The 22,688-nt window shown below is 42.6% G+C and overlaps 1 pseudogene; it reads right to left on the bottom strand.

The window, feature by feature from the left end:
• LOC147418506 (uncharacterized) overlaps positions 1 to 22,688 on the bottom strand; it is a 140,579-nt pseudogene that overhangs the window by 105,643 nt on the left and 12,248 nt on the right.

The raw sequence follows: 22,688 nt of genomic DNA, 5'->3' as shown, positions 1-22,688 counted from the left end.
CGGCATCAACGATTTTCCACTAGGAAATAATATGGAACCCTACAACATCTTAGAAGATCTGCAAACTCAAAATCCCAATATTTCTTGGCCTCAACTCCTACATCTATCACCCAAGGTGAGAAAGCACTAGTCCAAACTTGTAAGCACAAGACTCCCAAGAAAGAAAGAAAAGGTGACAGTAAAGGCATTGACTTCAAATCCACAACAAGATGTGGAACCTATTGTAGATGCTTATGTAAGGGGTAGGAAGGTATCCAATGTGTATGTTGGTGGTGGAGCACAAATGTGTGTGATCACGAAAAGAGCCATGAATAGACTAGGGCTTGAAATCACTAAATCCTCTAATTGTCAAGCTAGGCTGGCCAACAATGCAAGTGTAAAGTGCCTAGGGATCATCGAGAATGTAAAAGTTTCTGTATGTAATATAGATGCACGTGTGGACATGTATGTTATGCCAGCCAAGGGGGAGGGCTATCCCATCATCCTAGGGAGGCCTTGGCTCATTGCTGTAAATGCAGATAAAAAATGGGGACGAGGACAATTGATTCTCAAAAAGGGGCAACATGTAGTGTACGATTGGCATGAAGGAAAGCAGCTCGACATCAACTATGAGACCACGGCTGATGAAGAAAGTGAAGAGAGTTTCGGCTCAAGCGACGAGGAAAGTTCAACCACTACATCCAATAGCGAAGAAGAATCATCTTTGGAGGTAATGGGAATCATCTTCAACACATCAAAAACTCCATCAATAGAGGTTGACCCAACAAAGGAGCAAACAAAGGATGACAAAGGTGACCACAAGCACTTTGAAGACTTTGAGAGGATGCTTGCAAAAGATCTTACCCCTGAGGAGAAGCGGTCCTACATCAATATGCTCAAGAGGTATCCCAATTTGTTTATCACTGATTACTCACAAATTAGAGGTGTGGATGTTATAGAGCATGGCATAGAATTAAAACCAGGTACTAAACCTGTGGCTCAAAAGCTAAGGCGCCTAGGAAAAATACAACAAGAGGCACTTTTGACAGAGGTTAACCGACTCCTCAAAGCTGGTTTCATTTACCCTGTGTCTAACTCTGAGTGGGTGTCCCCAATTGTAGTAACTCCTAAAAAGAACGGAAAATGGAGGGTCTGTGTTGACTACAAACCGCTCAATGCTGCAACAAAGAGGGATCATTTTCCTCTTCCTTTCCAAGATGAAATCTTAAACGAAGTAGCCGGCTATGAATGTTACACAGTGTGTGATGGGTATTCAGGGTATTTTCAAATCAGAATAGCAAAAGAAGATCAATTAAAAACCACTTGCATCACACCTTGGGGTTGCTTTGCCTATAGAGTGATGCCATTTGGGCTCACAAATGCTCCTAGTACCTTTATAAGGTTTACAAGTCTTGTCTTTCAGCCCTTCTTTGGAAAGTCAATTAGGGTTTTTATGGATGACTTCTGTATCTATAGTAGCCAAAGACTTCATTGCCAAAAAGTTGAGGAGGGGCTTAGGAGGCTTCATCAATTTGGGGGACAGCTTAATCCTGAGAAGTGTCACATTGCAGAGTCACAAGTGGTATTGCTAGGTCATGTGGTTTCTTTGCAAGGAATTCAAGTGGATCCATCAAAAGTAAATGCTCTCTTGTCACTACAACCACCAACAACAACCAAGGAGCTCATGACTTTCAACCACAAAGTAAGGTACATGTCTCGTTTCATTCACCTTCTAGCGGAAGCTATGGCACCTTTGCACAAGCTAGCAAACAAACCCACATTTGAATGGAGAGAGGAACACAAATTATGCTTTACTGAAGTAAAGGGTATTCTCAACTCTCTTCCAACAATAATGCCACCAAATCCAAAGGATACATATTACATCATGCCAAGTGTAGGAATGGAGGCCATCGGTGTAGTTCTCATGCAAAAAGACCCAAAAACATGCTACATGAGGCCATTATACTTTGCAAGCAAAGTCATGACCGCTGCAGAGAAGGGCTACACTGATATGGAGAAGGTGGTATTCACAATTATGTTTGCGGTAAGAAAGTTCCGATCATATCTCTTACCTACACCATTTGTCATTCTCACCATGGAAAACAATTTACCATATGTTGTGCAACACATGAGCCTCTCATCTAGGATAGCCAAGTGGGTTCTAGAACTTCAAGAGTTCGAATACACTTTTCTTGTGGAAGATAGCACAAGGACAGGTCTTGCAGACATTCTCACATACAAAGTGAGAGAAAGGAAAGAGTCACCAAAGGCAGGAGACAACGCTACACCACAAAATAATGAGGAGGAGATGGACAATGCACACATTTTGTGCTTTGATGGAGCTTACCGACGACAACACGATCAGGCAGCAGGGGGGGTTCTTATTCTAAGTCCACAAAGGGAAGTTATTGTTAAGAAAGGTATCACCTTGGAAAATGTTCATTCTAATAATGAGGCTGAGTATGTCACCTTAAAGTTGGGGCTTGAAGAATGCAGAAAACTTGGCATCGAAAGACTTATAATAAGAGGTGATTCCTTACTAGTTATTAGGCAAATCCAAGGGATATGGAAGTGCAAGAACCCTACTCTAGTGGAGTGGCTTAGATAGGTGAAGGCTTTGATAAAGAACTTTGAAGCTACACAGGTACAGCATGTTGTGAGAACCCTCAACAAGGAAGCAGATTATCTCGCCAATGAGAAACTTCAGATCATGGTGGGAGGTGTGAAGCTCTACGAACCAAAGTACCAAGGCCAAGAGGAATTGAAGGACATCATATTTTTCCTCCAAACTGGTGAGTGCCCTAAACACTTGGATAAAGTGCAAAGGCATAGATTGGTAAAAAAGGCAACTCCTTACCAACTCATAGGAGATGATCTGTATCATAAAGGGAAAGATTTGGTGCTAAGAAGGGTGCCCTCTGTTCAAGAAATAGAGAGAATCCTCTTTTCATGCCATGATGATGTCTGTGGGGGTCATTTTTCTCATGATATTACAAACAGGAAGATTTTGCAAGCAGGGTTTGTTTGGCCAAGTCTACACTGTGATGTCCAGCATTGGTGTATGTCATGCAAAGGTTGTCAGATTGCTGGAAATCGACGACTCACTTACGAACCTCGAGTTCCAATAATTTCGTATGGTCCTTTTGAGAAGTGGGGTGTGGATGCAATAGGCCCCTTACCTCGCACATCTACCAGGAAGGTCTTCATCATTGTGGGAGTAGATTACATGACACGATGGGCGGAGGCAGCAAGTACAACACGAATTACAGCCGAGGAGGTATCAAAATTTATCTTTGATAACATATGCAGTAGATTCGGCACACCATTAGAGATTTTGTCAGATCGTGGTCCAGGGTTTAGAGCAGAGCTTCTAGATAATCTTTTGGCAAAGTTAAAAGTCAAACATTTGCATTCTACACCTTACTACCCTCAGTGCAATGGGTTGGTTGAAAAGGTGAATGGAATGATATGTAAGATCATTTCTAAGTAGGTTGCAGATCGACCAAACGACTGGGATCGTCATTTGACCGCAGCTCTATGGGCATACAGAACATCTTTCAAGGTATCCACTCAATTCACTCCTTTTCATTTGGTATATGGACAGGAGGCACTCCTTCCTATTGAGGTGGAGATTGCAAGCCTACACATTCTCTCACGGGGAGCAAAGAGGCCAAAAGAATCTTTGCAGGAAATAATTTTAGATCTTCAACGACTTGAGCTTGATAGAGAAGAGTCCTTCGACTATTACATTGCCCAAGCCACAAGCCAAAGAGACAAAATCAACAAGAAGCTCAAGGGGAAAGGATTGAAGGAAGGTATGTTGGTTCTTCGCTATGATAACCGACTTGATACTCGACTTGACAAAAAGTTTTTGCAAAGATGGGAGGGACCTTTCATGATAAAAACAAAGTTTGGGAATGGTAGTTATAGATTAGCAGATTTATCAGGGAAACTCCACAAGACCAGAGTCAATGGATGGAGATTAAAGCCCTACTTTCAACGTATCAATCCGTTGATAGGAAGTCATCTACCTACATCGTCTAAGCTCCAAATTGGCATGGCTCCCTTCGGCTTGGCAAATGCTCCACCTATTTTTAAAGCTTTGATGTGCAAAGAAGAACCAGCCTTGGAATCTCAACATACCCAAGGCAACCCTCCCATCTCCGATTTATGGGATTGAGGTAATGAAAAGCAGGTCTAATGGAGTAAAAGAGTGTATATCACTCCTCCTGTTTTTAGAAAAAAAAAAAAAAAAAAAAAACAAAAGAAAAAAGAAAAAACTCTTTTGTTTCATCTAGGAGCATGAATGATCCTAGATGAAGGGGGAGGGCTAATATGAGTACCGTTAAATGGTAACCTTGCATTTGCACTACATTTCTACTCAAATGTATATATTTTTTATCAAAGTTTTAACCTAGTGTTCATTCTCTCTTTCCGTAATGGCCTTTTTCCATACAAACACCTTACCCTTATTAGATCTTTATGCATTTACATCATATTTCTCTCTTCATGCTGAATGTAAATAGTAAACTTAATTCTACTCTCCTAGTTTTTTTACTACATATTCTTTTAACTAATTACCTTTACTAATTTAAATACCTATCTACATCCCATAATTTGTAAATAATTTATGGGCACTTATCTTACCCATCTTCTCTCGAGGGTAGGGTTAACCTTGTAGGCCTTCCCTTCCCCACCACTATGTGACCCAAGTCTTGGATCATTTACTTGTGTTGGTCAACAAATCTTAAATATAATTTATATCCCCAATAAATCAAACTTTATTGGAGCCTACCTCATTTGTTTAAGGTGGATTCCCTTTTGAAAACAGCATGCTACACCTTGGATGCATGCTAAAGGGCCCCCTATAAGGAGACTTGGTTCAAAAGGTGTTTTGTATGCATCTTGAACGCCTTAGCTCATGGGTATACATGAGGAACACTCCAAAATCAGCTTAAACACTTTGAGAAGGTCAACTTTTCCTTTTACAACACCCAATTCTAAGTTACAGGCTGAAAGTTATGGTGAAAACAAGGTGCTGCGGACACTGTTACTACAGGTCAAAGTTACAATCAGGTAAACCACAAAGGTGAAAAGTTTTCTTGACTTCTCCAACATTCTAAAATACCAATGGGGAGTTAAAAACCACTTGCATGTGGAGGGGTCGGCTCAAGATGCTTCCAGAGACACAACAAACAGGATGGGGACACTCAGTAGGAGCCACTGGAGGGACATCATGGTGGGGCCCACATACATTATCAACCCTTATGGAGCCTCCACAACCTAAAAGGATATTTTTAATGAAAAAATAAGTCCCTTATTTGCATAATTGAAGGAATGGTCAAAAGGGAACCTAACTATGGTTAATTACCTACCCTAGTCAAGTTTAACCTAACCCAAGGTCTTGTACAGCTATAAAAAGGCCCTTTGGCAAGCACAAAAATACACACACCTACTCCATTGCTGCAAATAAGCTCCTCTAAGGTTAGGGAAGCCCTAATCTCTCTCTCCTCTTGTCTCCCTATCCATTTCCTAAGCTCGCTATCATAAGCGGCACCATAGAGAGAGCATCAATATGCTATTGCTACCATTCTCTTGCAAACATTTCTCTTATCATACTCATCCCTAAATAAGGATTGTAGATTCTATATGAGAGCAAGGATATCAAGTTCAATGATCTATCTCATGGTTTGATCAACAAATTGTTGCAATTGGGGTGTCGTCGTCACACTTTTGCTCTAAACGCATGTAAAATTGGTAAGCCTATCTTGGCAGCATTCTCATATTTTGTGCTCATTGGGTTGCTTGTTTGTTGAGAAAGTTTTTTGTGCACCATGGTGTCTATTTGCTTGGCTTCTCTCCTTATGTTGTGTGTAAGTAAGTCTTGGGGCTGCATAGATGGAGAAGAGCTCTCTATGCATGCCGCCTTATGTGTGTAAGTAGTCTCTTCTTTTCGGAAAGGAAAGGAGTTGTCAAGTATTTGTGCATTATGGTGTTTTGAGTTTTGAGGTTTTGTGCTTGATTTTCTTAGAAGTATATGAGCACTAATATGGTGAAGGTCAATCTTTGCATGTGAGTTTGTGCAGTGTTCAAAGGGATTGCTTAAGGAGTGTGTGTTGAATGGTTGAAGGGCATTTTGTGTTGAAGCACATAAGGAAGGTGTGAGTGTGTGTGTGTGTGTGTGTGTGTGTGTGTGTGTGTGTGTGTGTGTGTGTGTGTGTGTGTGTGTGTTGTATATGGTTTGTTTTGGTTTCCTTCTTTCTCCATAAAAGAGGGTGGTGCCCCTAAGAAATATGCGTGTGTAGGGTCTCACGGAGTGGTTGTCTGGTGGGAGCCTTGAGTTGAGCCCCATCTCAAAAAATCCGCTCTCAATTTCATAGTGTGAAGTTGATGCAACAAGGTGAGTGTGAGGTGGTGAGAGTGAAGCAAGGCGGGAGCTCTATTAAGGGTTTAATCCCTTTGTAAACTACTTCTTCTTTTGAAGTGCTAAAGCCATTCAATGGCTGCTTTCCCGTGGACGTAGCCCACATTGGGTGAACCACGTATATCGTGTGTACTCTCTCTCTCTCTCTCTCTACTCTATAATCTCTTGTGTGTGAAATCTATCTCTCTCCGGCTGAAAGCATGGGTTGGTGGTGAAAAAAGTAGTGTCCTTGACACCTCTTGTGAGGCACTATTGGATGGTGTTTTGTTGGCAGTTTTCAAAAGCCAAAAGATAAATATTTAATATTTCTAAAGGCGTTGTGCCAACAACTTTAACGGTTCTTGATTTAGTCGAATGCAAGACTCTCTACCTCCCCTTTTAGTAGTCTACGAGCTCTCTCTCTCTCTCTCTCTCTCTCTCTCTCTCTCTCTCTCTCTCTCTCTCTCTCTCTCTCTCTCTCTCTCTCTCTCTCTCTCTCTTGCAAGAAGAAGGAAAATTGCAGCAGGAACTTGTGGAGAATTGTCATAAGGTGTGGAAACTAAAGGTCCAGGAGATCAGGATGGAGATGTTGCAGCAGGAGATTTGCCAACAGGATGTGTCTGAGCAGCAGCCTCCAATCGATTGTCACCTTTTGTGGAATGTCGATTTCAGCAGCTTGGGAGAGCACGTTCCGCACCAGCAACAACCTCCACACAATTTGCCGGCCATTGATTGTGGTGTCGGATGTTTTGAAGAGAGGATTGTGCAAAACGAGCCACCTCCAAGTACACTGCAGGGCTCTGAGTACTTTCAGCAGCATGCGCAATACAATCCACTTCATGATGACATGACTCACAATTACCACAGGGATGACTCAATCACAATTCGCCATGAAGGTAACCATTGGATGCGAGAATATTGGTCTATGATGAAAAGAGAGAGCCGTAGGAGACAACGAGAAAGTGATGCATCAGGTTCAAGGTCAACGGAAGATGTGAATCAGGTTTGCATGAAAGTCTCAAAATGCTGGCAGGAAGCAACAAAAGGCATGACTTGCGATGCTAAGAAAACCGCCTTTCAATGTCTTCTAGGACTGCCAGCTTTTAGACGTTTGCATCATGCATCTGAGAAGTCGATACTATCCAATATTCGAGGCACAATTACTAAAGTCAAAGCATCCATGTCTGAAGAGGAGCTGAAGATTAAAAGAGCTATTTGCATGATGTTGGTGAATAGTGAAGGAGATCCATCAAGGTCTATTAGCAACTCCAAGATGGCCAGATTTACTGGATTGCATCGGCGAAACTTTGCAGCAGCCAATTCAAGGTTAAAACAGGCTGAGGTTGGCGCATTTCCTTTGCAATTATGTAGTCGTCAAGTACCTCAAAGTTCCACCATCACACAAGCGACAAAAGACCTTGTTTTTTCCTTTTGGCAGACAGAGACAAGAGTGTCACCAAACAAAAAAGATGTGTGTCGAAAATGATTGGGCAAAAAATCTTACATAAAGCATCCAATACATTTGCTTGATGATTCACAGGTATGCTCCTAAATTTTCATAGGTATGAACTTTGGATGTAGAGAAAAGTCATAGAGTTCCTTTCAAAGGTAGTCATGGAAGTACCATGATAGTATAAAAGGATCTTTAGGTACTCTGGATCTTTGAAAGAGTCTAGAATACCTCGCAAAGGTAGTCTTGAAAGTACCATGTGAGTTTAAATGGGTTCTCTAAGTACTTTGGAGGTAGAAAAATTTCATAGAGTTCCTTTCAAAGGTAGTCATGGCAGTACCATGACAGTAAAGAGGATCTTTAGGTACTCTGGATGTCTGAAAGAGTCTAAAATACCATGCGAGTCTAAATGGGTCCTCTAGGTACTTTGGAGGTAGAAAAAGTTCATAGAGTTCCTTTCAAAGGTAGTCATGGAAGTACCATGATAGTAACGAGGCTCTTTAGGTACTCTGGACCTTTGAAAGAGTCTTGAAAGAGGCTCTTTAGGTACTCTGGACCTTTCAAAGGTAGTTATTTACCATGAGAGTGAAGAGGTTCTCTAGGGACTTTGGAGGCAGAGAAAAGTCACATAGTTCCTTTCAACGGTAGTCATGGAAGTACCATGATAGTATAAAGGCTCTTTAGGTACTTTGGATCTTTGAAGAGTTTAGAATACCTTGCAAAGGTAGTCTTGAAAGTACCATGTGAGTTTAAATGGGTTCTCTAAGTACTTTGGAGGTAGAAAAATTTCATAGAGTTCCTTTCAAAGGTAGTCATGGCAGTACCATGACAGTAAAGAGGATCTTTAGGTACTCTGGATGTCTGAAAGAGTCTAAAATACCTCACAATGGTAGTCTTGAAAGTACCATAGAGTTCATTCCAAAGGTAGTCATGGAAGTACCATGATAGTAAAGAGGTGCTCTACGGACTTTGGAGGTAGAAAAAATCATTGAATACCTCACAGAGCTTTTACTTTGATGGGTTTTACTTTGAAAAAAAGTTTGAGCCTCTGATGGGTTTTATTTTTTCTTGCACAGGGTGAGCTTTACATGAGGTTCCAAATGCAATATCCACACATCAAGATCTCACTCAGATGTTTTGAGGGATTGAAACCTTGGTTTGTTCGTAAGTTGAAGGTGAAGGAGTACGAGCGGAAGTGCGACGCGAGAGAGAGTGCGAGAAGAAGAGCACGACGATATGGTGAACTCACTCTACTGTAATGTGTAGAGCATAGTGAGTTCTTATTAGGTTTTTACAAAAGAATATGTGTACATACCTGGCGGCCCGCCCACTTACCTGGGCGACCACATTGGGCTTTATACCCCAACAACCTCCCACTTAAAGTCCAATGTGGTACTTTAAGTGTGAGAGAAGCTACTATACAAGCTAATATACAAGAGATGTAGAGAAGTGATGTACTACCCTACACCTAACTGCCTGCAAAAATGCGCAAAGCTCTCTGAGGGAAGTCCTTTTGTAAGTAGATCAGCAGGATTTTCTGTGGTGTGAACTTTCACAAGCTGAAGTTTCTTATCCTCGAGCATTTCCCTGATGAAATGATACTTCACATCCACATGCTTTGTCTTTGAGTGATAAACTGGATTGCGAGCCAATTGTATAGCACTTTGACTATCACAATATAACACAGGCATCTCTTCTTAGATTCCCAAATTTGTTACTAGTCGATTAAGCCAAATTGATTCTTTGCATGCCTCTGATGCTGCAACATATTCAGCCTCTATAGTAGACTGAGTAACACAATCTTGTAATCTAGAACGCCATGATACTGCTCCACCAGCCAATGTAAAGACATACCCTGACGTAGACCTTTGGTTGTCTAAGTCACCTGCATAATCTGAGTCTGTAAAACCCTTTACACTTAGCTTCTGACTCCCATAGCATATACGCATACTCTTTGTAGCTTTCAGGTATCTCAATATTCCTTTCACTGCCTCCCAATGTTTCTTGCCTGGATTTGACATGTATCGACTTACTACTCCCACTGCAAATGCAATGTCTGGGCGAGTAGCAATCATTGCATACATCAAACTACCCACTGCAGACGCATATGGAATCTTATCCATTTCAGCCTGTTCTTCCTCAGACACAGGACAATCTTGTTTGCTAAGTTTCACATATGGTGGCAATGGAACACTCAGTGCCTTTCCCTTCTCCATATTGAAACGTTGCAAAACCTTGTCAATATACTCTGTTTGAGATAACCAAATCAACTTCTTTGATCTGTCTCTCTCAATGCGCATACCAAGGATATGACTTGCCTCACCCATGTCTTTCATGTCAAACGATTTTGCCATCTTTGACTTCAAAGCTGAAATTTCTTCCAAGTGCTTGCCAGTAATCAACATGTCATCCACATACAAAATAAGGATCAGCCAACTACCATCCTTAGCCTTCTTTGTATATAGACAATGATCGAACTCACTGCGTTTGTAGCCTTGAGAAAGCATAAACTTGTGGAATTTATGGTACCATGCCCTCGGTGATTGTTTTAAGCCATAAAGACTCTTTAACAACTGGCATACCCAATCTTCCTTGCCTTTCTCAACAAACCCTTTTGGCTGCTGCATGTAAATTTCCACATCTAAATCACCATGCAAGAACGCTGTCTTAACATCCATTTGGTGCAACACCAAATCTAATATGGAAACCAATGTAAGAAAGAATCTCAATGTAGTCATCTTGACCACTGGAGAGAAGAGTTCATCAAACTCAATGCCTTGTTCTTGCTTAAAGCCCTTGGCAGCAAGCCTTGCTTTGTACTTTGGCTGACTATCATGAGCGGTGATCTTATACCTGTAAACCCATTTACAAGGTAGAGCCTTTTTTCCCTGTGGTAATTTAACTAGCTTCCATGTCTTGTTTTTATGCAGAGCTATCATCTCTGAGTGCATGGCCAATTGCCAATTCCCGGAGTCCTTCATTTGCACTGCTTCCTTGTAATGTGAAGGCTCATTGCAATCAGTCAACATGACATAGTTCATAGATGTAACAAACCTATCAGGAGGTCGCGTGACACGTCCAGATCTACGCACAATAGGTGGCTCAGGCTCAGCCACAACCTGTGGTTCCACTCTATCCTGTCCTTGCTCCTCTTGAGCCCTGACATTTTGTATTGTACGTGCAGGTCCATCTTCTTGGAAGACAACTCTTCTAATCTCCTCAACCCTCTCTGGTTTAGAATGATATTTGGATTCATTAAAGTGAACATCATTGCTGCGGACAACCTTTTTGGATTCGGGATCCCAAAGTCTGTACCCCATCTCACGAGAATTAACATAGCTTAGAAAGATGCACTTTCTACTCTTTGGCTCAAGTTTGTTCCTAAATTCCTTTGGAACGTGAGTATATGCCTCACAGCCAAAGACTCTGAGATGCTTGTATGAGGGCATTTTGCATGACCATACCATCTCTGGCACTGAATCCTTCTGCAAAACCTTGCTAGGAGATCTATTTACAAGATGAACAGTTGTTGATACAGCTTCAGCCCAAAACCCATTTGGCAGTTGTGCATTAGACAACATACTTCTGACCTGCTCTTGTATGGTCCTATTCATCCTCTCAGCAACACCATTTTGAGGAGGATTGTAAGGAGCAGTAAGTTCACGTTTTATACCTTTTGACTCACAAAAGTCCTGAAAGGCCTTTAAAACATACTCTCCACCATAGTCAGTGCGTAAGCATTTAAGCTTCTTGCCACTCTGATTCTCCACAAGTGTCACAAAAGTTTTGAAAACACTAAACGCTTCATCCTTGTGATTGAGAAAGTAAACCCATACTTTCCTCGAGTAATCATCTATAAATGTCATAAAGTAAGAAGCTCCCCCTAGAGAGAGGTTAGGCATAGGTCCACACAAATCACTATGAACAAGTGCCAACTGTCTATCTCTTCTATTGCTTCTATGCTTATGTGGCTGCTGTGTTTGCTTACCATACAGACAATGTTCACAGAATTCAAAATCATTAAATGAAAAGCCAGGCAAATAACCAGAACGAGACAAGATTTCCATTCCCTTCTTGGACATATGTCCTAACTGGCTATGCCACAAAGAAACGTTCGGCTGCTCGGTTACATTGATTACATTTTTAGAGACATGTGATACATAAATCATGTAAAGTCCTCCAGACTTTACTCCATGTGCTACTGTCATAGAACCCTTGGATATCTTCCACATGTTCTGTCCAAAAATGGTGACGTAGCCAGCATCATCAAGTAAACTTGTGTTGATCAAGCTCTTTGTAATTGCGGGAACATGTCTCACATTCTTCAGCGTGAAAGAAGAGCCATTCTGAAACTTCAATTGAACATCTCCAACACCTAAGATCTCACATGTCTACCCATTGCCTAGCCGAACATGATCTTTAGTGGTCACATAAGAGGTAAACCACTCCTTGTTTGGAGACACATGAAGTGATGCCCCTGAGTCTATAATCCAGTCACTCAGTGCATTTCCATCGGATGCTGTAAGAAGAGCTGAGTCCATTGTATTCTTCAAGAAGTAGATGTCTCCTGACACTAGACTGTCATCCTCTGCAACAGTGTTTGTCACATTTATTTCTTGAATCTTCACTGAGGACTTGTTCTTCTCACCATGGTCTTCAGCTTTCTCTTTGCCTTTTTCTGCTTTCCATTCTCTGCAGTCTCTTTTCATGTGACCCTTCTTGCCATAATGGTAGCATTCTATGTCACTCTTGCCTTTAGCACTGCGGGACTTGCTACGAGACTGATTCCTCTTTCCACCTTTGTACTTTTCTTTGGTCCTTCCCCTTACAAATAAGGCTGTTCCTTTGCCTTGGTCCATTGTCTTTCTATTGGTTTCTTGAGTAAGCAGACTTCCTTCTACACCTGCTATGTTCAAACCATCTGGAGGTGCAGAATTACTCAAAGCTGTGTGAAAAGTGTCCCAACTTTCCAGCAATGTGATCAACAGGAACATAGCTCTAACAGGTTCATCAAACTTGACACCTTGAGCTGACAACTGACTATAGATTGTGTTGAATTCATTGAGATGATTGGATATAGGTGTCGCTTCTTTCATCTTCAAGTCAACAAGCTTCTTAAGCCAGTATACCTGTGAAGCTGCACTCTGCTTCTCATAAAGATCACTCAGCTTTAACCATGCTTGATAAGCCGACATCTCGTCTGCTACATTGAAGTAAACGCTTTGTGCCAAAGTCAGCATAATGGTAGAAAGTGCCAATTCATCCATTTCGCTTCATTCTTCTTCGTCCATATCTTCTGGTTTTATCCCCTTGAGCTTTATAGGTTTTATCTACTTCTTTTGTACCAACACGTGCCAAATCTGCTTCTTCCACAATGGGAAATTGGTTCCATCCAGCTTCTTGATATTGTAAAGAGCAGTGTCCTGTGATCCAGCCATAGCTACGCTTCATAGTAGTTTACTTTCCTAGGAAAAATTCAGCAGAGTTTCCCTTGTAAACTGACCTCTGAACCAATATCAAGCTGTCAAATGAACCAAGAAAGCTTCAGATTCTATAGAAATTTTGGCAGAGTCTCCTTTGTAAAATGGCTCTGGTGTACTAAAAACAGACCAAAAAACAGCTCAAAAAACCACTGTCTCTCTAACACTGTAAGTTGTGGGTAAACCTGTCCTGCACCTGTACTATCTCTGACTGTTCTATCACTGTCCTGTAAGCATAGACTGCGACAATGCCTCAACGGAAATAAAGCAAAGATGCAATCCCAACTGTCTAACTCACAGTCAATACATCCTAGCTGCCTATCTAAGGGTGCTCGAGGGATCGCTCCAAGACCTGTATCACCGAAAGGATCTCAACATTCGAGAATCCCCCAGCTCAATAAAACCTCACTCAACCCTCAACAAAGGCTGCACTAAATCTGACAGTACATAGACTTCCCACAAAGTCATACATCCACAAATTTCCCACTGTATGCTATAACCGCTGCGGCGGTTGTTTGCTGCGTGACTCACAGCCAGCAAACCCTCAACAGACATACATCATCTCTGACAATACATCCCATGTGGAAGTACCTGCAATGTCAGGATGAAATTTGGAATATCAAGCAGCAAACACAAGCTACCTGATGATCTAGTGGATGTCGCCTAAAGTCTGTGTGTAGATGCGTCCCTGTCGTATGTGACATGCCTCCTAGAACTGTGAGCCGTCCTTCGATGTGTAGACAGCCACAAATCAACACTCTGGGAGTGTCGATATCCTCAGCACCTACAGTCGTAGGTCGAAAACCCCAAATTTGCAGAGTCGGATCTGCACCCGTCGAGACCACGTAGTCGAAAATGGCCTGTGCAGACCTTTGTCAAAGCCGAACGGTGGCCGAGATTTGGGGCCGTGTCTTCGCTTGTCGAATTTCACTCCAATCTGAGTTGGTGACTCTAGCCTCCTGCAGTGCTGCCCCGAGCCTCGATCTGTGCTCTGATACCAGTTGAAGGAGTACGAGCGGAAGTGCGACGCGAGAGAGAGTGCAAGAAGAAGAGCACGACGATATGGTGAACTCGCTCTACTGTAATGTGTAGAGCATAGTGAGTTCTTATTAGGTTTTTACAAAAGAATATGTGTACATACCTGGCGGCCCGCCCACTTACCTGGGCGACCACATTGGGGTTTATACCCCAACAACCGAAGGACCGTTACACGTGCTGCTGTATTGCTCATATTCAGATGATATATCTCAAGGAAGCATTCAACCACATGAGACACAGTAAGACAGGCATGCACGGCGATGGGTGTGGTTGCATGTGTGCTATATGCTTGCCAAAAGAGGCTCCAAGTAAGTGTGAAGCTGCCACGTACACATACGCCAGTGTAAGCACTTTGACTGAAAGTGTGTTATGTGAAAAACCAATGGACTCCGTATTTCATAAGTTGACTTGCTTGAAGGGAGAATGTCCTCAATGTGGGTTGAAGAGATTATTGCTTTGTCCAAACGAAACACTTGAAAGTGCAACCCAAATTTCTGTTAAGGTGTTTGAAGACGTTGCCTCAACCCATTCTCAAGGCAAGAAGCGCAAGGATCTTCTGGTGAAGGAAATGGGATGCAAGGATTTCACAACTTTTCTTAAAAAGCATCTGACCACTTACATCCGACACAATTTTATTGCCCGGTGGCAATCTCAGCAGTTCAAAGATTGCATTCATAGGTTTCCTAGAGATGTAGTGGTCTCTGTTATCGACTTTGCGGAAAATTACTCATTTAAGGAGCAAATGAAATCCAGTCAATGCATTGGTACTCTTCACAAGTCACCATCTTGGTGCACATTACATACATTCGAGACGAGAAAGACCAGGTGTTAAAATATACACATTTTTATATTTCTGATGACAAAGATCATGACACGCTTTTTGTGCAACATTGCTTGCAACTGCATAGTGTTTGGCTTCAAAATCAGGGATTCAACTTCTTGAAGCGGCACTGGGTGTGGTCAGATGGATGTGCTGCTCAATTCAAGTCATCTAGACTGTTCTTCTTCGTGTCAAGGTACGCCAGGTTTTATTCCACCTCTGATGAAAGTTTCCAGAAATTTGTTTATGCCCAGCATTGAAGGTGGGTCATTGTTTTAGGTACTATGGTTTGAATGGCATTGAAATGCTGTGGAGTTTCTTTGCCTCGGGCCACGGCAAAGGGGAGCATGATGGGGCAGGGGCAGTTGTTAAGAGGGCTTTAACACATGAGCAGTTAAAGGCTGATGCATGGCACATGAAGTGTGCCAAGGATGTTGTTGGCTTCTTGAAGCATAAATTTAATGATGAAAGTGGTCACACATGGTGAACATGATTTTTTGGGAGGTCCAAGCAACTGAGGTACCAAGGGAGAAGAAGTGTAATTGCAAGCGAGTTGAAGGCTCACGATCAATACACTGTGTCAATGGATACTCCAAGAGCGACAAGTGTGCACTCCGTTCCAGACTTCTTGCTTGTTTTTGTGAATTTTGTATGTCCCAACGTTGGAGGCGATGCTTGAACAACACACATGTTGAGTACTGGGAGTATCTAACCCTTGAGGCATTGGATGGTGACAATGCAGAAAGTGAATATTTCAGCGATGACGAATTAGGATCAGATCTGCCGATGTATGGTGGGCACCATGACGCTGTCAGGAGTTTTTTGGAGCAAGGGATTGCGCATATGAACATATACATGCATGGTGCATCAAATAAAGGTTTGCCCATTTTTCATAGCCAGGTGGTTACGTGGGGCCCACATGTGTACAGGTAGGACAGGGTGTACATAGTGCATCGATTTTCACTATTACCAGTACCGCTGTGTTTTTTTCTACAATAAGGAGGAGTTGGTAGTGCGTAAAACTTCTTGAGAAAGCTATCCGAGGGCCGACGACATGAGGTAAGCAGGTGCGTCAGATGGCATCGAGTGGCGTCAGGAGGTTGAACGGGGTCAATACTTGCATGCGGAGAAGTATGGAGAAGCATTAGCCTTCGTGTGAGGGTCGATAGCGTGAGGTTTTATTGAGCTGGGGGATTCTCAAATGTGGAGATCCTTTCGGTGATACAGGTAGCTGGAGTACCCTTTTCGTGACCTCACCATAGGCTATGTACTAGTGAGTCCTATTTGATGCTCGGGTTCTATTGTTGACAGTTTATGCATACATATACAGTCTATATTTTGGGTTCCCACTCCTCGACTTCTGGGGAAACTCTGCCAAAATTTTTCCAAGTTATGATGGCTGGTTTCTTGGTCTTTTGAGCCATTTATGTTGTTATGCTGCTGAAATTTTGGCAAAATCAGAGGTTAAGTCAGGTGCGCCTTCTTGGGAGCTTCATGGTTGGCTTTAATGGATGATCAAAATGGCCCTCAATTCACTCCTTTTCATTTAACTCAAAGAATCCAGATAAATGTTCATGTGTCCAGGAAGATCTTTTTCTAGCAGCGCATAGTCTTTATGTTCGGGCCAAGAAGATTGAGAGAGATCCTGGAATGTCCTTTGCCTATTGTAATGCCAATGATTAACTATAAAAACTCATTTGATGTGCATGTGTTTGTCCTTATTTAAAGTTTAGCTCCATTGAAGTTTTTGGGGATTGGGTAGTGAGAAGTTTTGGGTTCTTGCACGTGTGTTCGAAGGGGTTCTCAAAGCATTATAACTTGGGTAGCCATGGCTTTCTCTTATCCGGAGTTTCATGGAAGAAGTGATGAAGATGTGGAAGAATTTTTGGAAAAGATGAAGGTTGCCTGCATTAGCAACCAGATTCATAACCCTGCGCAGATGTTACACCTTCTCCAAATTTGTTTGAAGAGTGATGCATGAGTTTGGTCTAAATCATTTGAAGAGGAGTTGCGTGTGGCTGATCCACCTGTAAGGTTGAGTTGGGACAATCTATGGCATGGGTTGGAAGTGGAGTTTGTGAAGATAGAAGATCCTGACAAAGTGTGGCAAGAAGTACAAGCTTTGGTGCAAAAGGAAGGTGAGTCAGTAGATGCGTACATACGTAAGTTTTCATTGGCATGGGAGCGAATGTGCAAGGCCTTAGCACCACAGGTACCCCCGCGTGACATGATGAAGAAGGACAGGTTCTTGGCTGGTCTTTGGGATAATATACGTTGGAGAGTGGAGCTAAAGAAGCCTAGGACATATGAAGATGCACTAGAGGTAGCAAGGAACAAAGAGTGGAAGCTGAGGAAAATGAGCCAGTTAGGGGTGGATTCTTTGCCCATGAGGTCTGAATTTCAGCCTATGGACTCTTTACAAGGTCACATGCCAGGGGTCCATCACGAACCAGTGGTTCCTGTTACTACTCACATTATGCTAGCAGTGGTCACTACAGCAGTGCAAGATGATGGGCTAAGGCAAGACATGAGGCAAACGGTAGATTTAATGAAGAATCTCAGCCTAAACATGCTAGGTCAAGTGGGAAATAATCGAGGTCAAGGGAGGTTTGCAAATCAGCCAGGAGGTGAAGAAAGGCCTAGGAATGGTGTTGGACAAAGAAATGGTAGGTTTTGGAGGCAGACGCCCACATGTTATAATTGTGGAGAGTTGGGTCACATTAGCCCGCAATGTGATAAGCCACCAAGGATGGGGGGGAGACATGTATCCATTGCCAAGACAGGTGCTAACTAGGTCAAATGATTATGGCATCGAAATTAAGGGAGACGAAGGAACCAGTCGATTGACCCAGGAGGAAAAGGGAAAGACAAAAGTGCTAAGTGTAGTCACCTTGGAGAAGGCATCAAAGCTAGAGGATACATTAGTGATGCCTATTGGGAAGAGGACCACAGAGGATAAGGAAGGAAGAAGTGCCCCAGGTCCTAGTAAGAAGAAAGGAAAGAGCCATGAAGGCGAGGATGTCAAGGCCAAGAGGAAAAGGAGAGCTCGTCGAAAGTTTCATGTTTCAGATTTTCCACTAGGGGATGGGCAATTAAGCTATGACTTGAAGGAGGATTTGACGAGCAGGAAGGCAGATGTTACTTTTGGGCAGCTTATAGAGATGGTGCCTAATCTAAAGCGACAGTGGAAAAAGATGGTTAACCCAATGGAGAAAGAGCCGGAGAGAGGTTCAGTAAAGGTGTTGGCAATGGATGAGCTACCAGACATTTGTCCAATAGTAGATGTGTGGCATAAAAGGAAAATTTTGGGACAAGGTTATGTGGATGGCGGAGCCCAAATATGCGTCATAACACACTCATGCGTTGAGAAGATGGGTCTCACAATGGCTGGGGTGTCAGGTTTCCGGATCAGATTGGCAAACCATCAGAAAGTAAAATGCTTGGGTGTTGTAAAGAGCTTAGAAGTGGAGGCATATGATGCAAAGGCAGTGGTTGATTTCCATGTGATGCCAACAGGGTTGGGATCATATCCTATTATACTGGGCAGACCATGGTTACGTGCAGTGGGAGCTGTTCAAGATTGGCGACATGGAACGATTAGCCTCTATGGAAAGACAGGTACCAAGAAGCTTTATAATATGGACACAAGGAAACGATTAGAGGAGCTTTATGAAGATGAGGATGAGTCTAGTGATGAAGACTCTTCCACGGTGACAGATGAGGACAATGATAGCACTACCAGTAGTGATGAGGATGCTGATGTTGCATTTCTTTTGATGGACAAAGAAATCCAGGAGTTTGGTTTAGTTGCATTTGCGAATGAGGTTGAAGATGAAAGTGAAGGGCCTTATGAAGTGATTGAAGGGCTGATGCAAACCAAGGTTGAGTTGTCAAAGAAGCAAGAATTGTTGACACAAATGATCAGTGGAGACCTCTCAGCTATGGAGAAGGATATATATTTGGACATGCTGGCTAGTTTTCCTGATTTGTTCATTACTTCATATGAAGAGATCAGAGGGTTCAAGGGCGAAGAGATGCATATAGAGCTGAAAGAAGGTGCTAAGCCAGTGCGGCAAAGGCTAAGAAGGATGGGTCAAGAGCAAATGGAAGCCTTGCGAGAAGAGGTGAACAAGTTATTGAAGGCAGGGTTCATAGTCCCTGTGGAGACCACAAAATGGGTGAGTCCAGTTGTAGTCAGTCCAAAGAAGGATGGGAAGTGGATAATTTGTGTAGATTTTAAACCCTTAAATGCAGCCACTAAGAAGAACCCATATCCTCTTCCATTCATCGATCAGATCTTGGATTCAGTGGCAGGTTATGAGAGGTACAGTGTGTGTGATGGTTTTTCAGGCTATTTTCAACTGAAGATTGCTCTTAAAGATCGCACAAAGACCACTTTTATTACGCCATGGGGTTGCTATTGCTACACAGTATTGCCATTTGGGTTGTCAAATGGAACTTCCTTCTATCAAGAGAGAGAAAATTGGGTGTTGGAACCATTCATTGGTAGTTGTGTTAAAGCTTTTATGGATGACTTCTGTGTTTATAGCAGTAGGGCTGAACACCATGAGAAGCTGCAGATGGTATTGGCTCGATATGATGAATGTGGAGGACAACTAAATCCAAAGAAATGTCATCTAGCACAGCCAAGGGTGAAGTTATTGGGCCATATGGTGTCAGAAAATGGCATTGAGGCTGATCCAGATAAGGTTAAGTCTATTATTCTTCTTCCATCACCTACGAGTACGAAGCAATTGGCAACTTTTATACACAAAGTGAAGTACATGGCACGGTTTATTCCATTGTCTTCGCAGCTTCTTTATCCATTACAGCAAGTGGCAAAGCATGATCCATTGCAATGGGATGACAAGTGTGAAGAAGTGTTTCAAGAGGTGAAAGAGGTGTTAGTGGGGTTGTCAGCCATGCAGGCTCCTGATTGGGAGAAAGTGTTTTATGTAAATCCATCAGTAGGGGATGATGCCATTGGAGCCATGCTATTGCAAAAGGGGAAGGACAGCCATTATATGAGGCCAGTGTATTGTGCAAGCCGAGTGAAGTTGGTAGCGGAGAGAAAGTTCTCGGAAGTAGAGCTAGTGATGGCCAGTGTAATATTTGCTTGTCGACGATTTCATCATTACTTGCTACCACGGCCTTTTGTTTTCTTGACGAGTTATGCCTTTTTGCCGCAGTTAATTAATGGTACTAACATGTCAAATGTGGTGAAGAAATGGGTAATCGAGCTGCAAGAGTTTGAGTTCTCTTTTCTAGTGGAAGATATTACAAGGGCTACCCTAGTTGATTTGTTGACCTACAAGGAGAATCCCCCTATTGTTAAGGAAGAGGTGGTGAGAAAGGTAGTTGAAGAAGTGCCACAGATCAGCAATGCACATGTGTTGTTCTTTGATGGTTCATACAGAAAGAGCCATGATGCAGCTTCAGGGGGTATAGCACTTTATGATCCAGAAGGGAAGCTAGAATGCAAGAGAGGGTTCAAATTGGATGCTCATAGTAACAATGAGGCTGAATATGCTACTCTGGAAGCCGGATTACATATTTGTTTGAAGCATGGGGTTCGAAGGTTGAGCATAAAAGGTGATGCCTTGTTAGTGGTGAAGCAAGTGTTGGGTGTGTGGAAGAGCAAGAACACCTCATTGAAGGAAATGTGCCTCAGAATTAAAGGCCTGTTAAAAAAGTTCGAAGCATGGAGCATCAGACACATTGAACGTGCTCTAAATGGAGAGGCACATGAAGTAGCTCAAGGCATGATTGGGGAGCTATTTGTGTTGAGGATCACTTTACCTCTTTATCATGGCCGGGAAAGTTTGGCTCAAGAAGAGGAGTTTTTGCTAACAGGAATCATTCCAAAGGAGATTCAGAAGTCTAAGAAGTATGGCTTTGTGCGTAGAGCATACAAGTACAAATTGATTGGTGATGTCTTATACATGAAAGGGGCTGATCTCGTGTTGAGACGTGTACCTTGGCGGGAGGAGCTTTACAGAGTGTTGGAAGAGAAGCATGAAGGCGCATGTGGTGGCCATTTTGCTCTAAAGATCACCTTGCATAAGATTTTGCAAGAGGGGTATGTATGGCCTAGTTTGCACAAGGATGTTCACCATTGGTGTAGGTCTTGTAATAGGTGTCAAGCATTTGGGAAGAGAGTGTTGAAGCCAAAGCTACGAAAAACCATTATGGTGTTTGATGTGTTTGAAAAGTGGGGGATTGATGCAATAGGCCCGTTACCTATCACAAGCAGGGGCAAAAGCTATATCTTGACGGCAGTGGACTATCTCTCTAGATGGGCAGAGGCTATAGCAGTAAAACAGATCACTGCAAAGGATGTGGAAAAATTTGTGTATGTTGAAATATGTTGCAAGTTTGGGGTGCCATTAGAGCTACTTTCAGATAAGGAGCTAGGATTTAGAGCTAAACTGCTAGACTTCTTATGCACAAAGATGAAGATTAGGCACCAGCATACCACTCCTTATTACCCGCAGTGTAATGGCTTAAATGAAAGATTCAATGGTGAGTTGGTACAAATTATTTCTAAAGTGACAGAGCACCAAGGAAAGAATTGGGATTTGGAATTGCCTAGTGCATTATGGGCTTACCGTACTTCGGTGAAAACAGGTACAGCGTTTACTCCATTTCATTTGGTGTATGGAAAGGAAGCACTATTGCCTGTGGAGGTAGAGTTGCCTGCGGTCAAGATGTTAGAGAAGTTGCTTGGGCCGCCTAGTGATGCATTCAAAGAGAGGCTCTTGCAGTTACAAGAGGTCCAGTTGGATAGGATGAGCGCATTGGAGCATTATGGGCAGATGCAGGATAAGGCTTTGGCAAAGATAAATGAAAAGGTCAAAAGTAAGGGTATCAAGAAACATGACTTGGTTTTGCGCTACAACAGTAAGCTGGACAACACCTTCCAAAAGAAGTTTCAAATTAAGTGGGAAGGCTCTTTCAAGGTAATGGAGTGTTTTCCAAATGGCACATATCAGCTGGCTAACCTGGATAGTGTTCTACATAAGTCAAGGGTAAATGGATTGCGTCTTAAATTGTATCATGCTAGATTGATGATGGTGGAGCAAGATGAGCTGTCTGTGGATCAAGCAGTGTTGGTGAGGGATGAGGAGACCTGTGATGCGGCGAGTCTCATATCTCTCTTTGCTGCTGCTGATCATGAATGATCTAGCAGGCTAGGGGATGGGCAAATTATGTCAGGAGTTTTTTGGAGCAAGGGATTGCGCATATGAACATATACATGCATGGTGCATCAAATAAAGGTTTGCCCATTTTCCATAGCCAGGTGGTTACGTGGGGCCCACATGTGTATAGGTAGGACACGGCGTACATAGTGCATCATTTTCACTATTACCAGTACCACTGTGTTTTTTTCTACAATAAGGAGGAGTTGGTAGCGCGTAAAACTTCTCGAGGAAGCTATCCGTGGGTCGACGACATGAGGTAAGCAGGTGCATCAGATGGCATCGAGTGGCGTCAGGAGGTTGAACGGGGTCAATACTT

The sequence above is a fragment of the Adiantum capillus-veneris genome, chromosome 30, assembly GCF_014529385.1.
Source record: "Adiantum capillus-veneris isolate H3 chromosome 30, ASM1452938v2, whole genome shotgun sequence".
Lineage (NCBI taxonomy): Eukaryota > Viridiplantae > Streptophyta > Polypodiopsida > Polypodiales > Pteridaceae > Adiantum > Adiantum capillus-veneris.
Note: the sequence above shows the minus strand (reverse complement) of the source record. Positions and strands in the feature narration are given on the sequence as shown.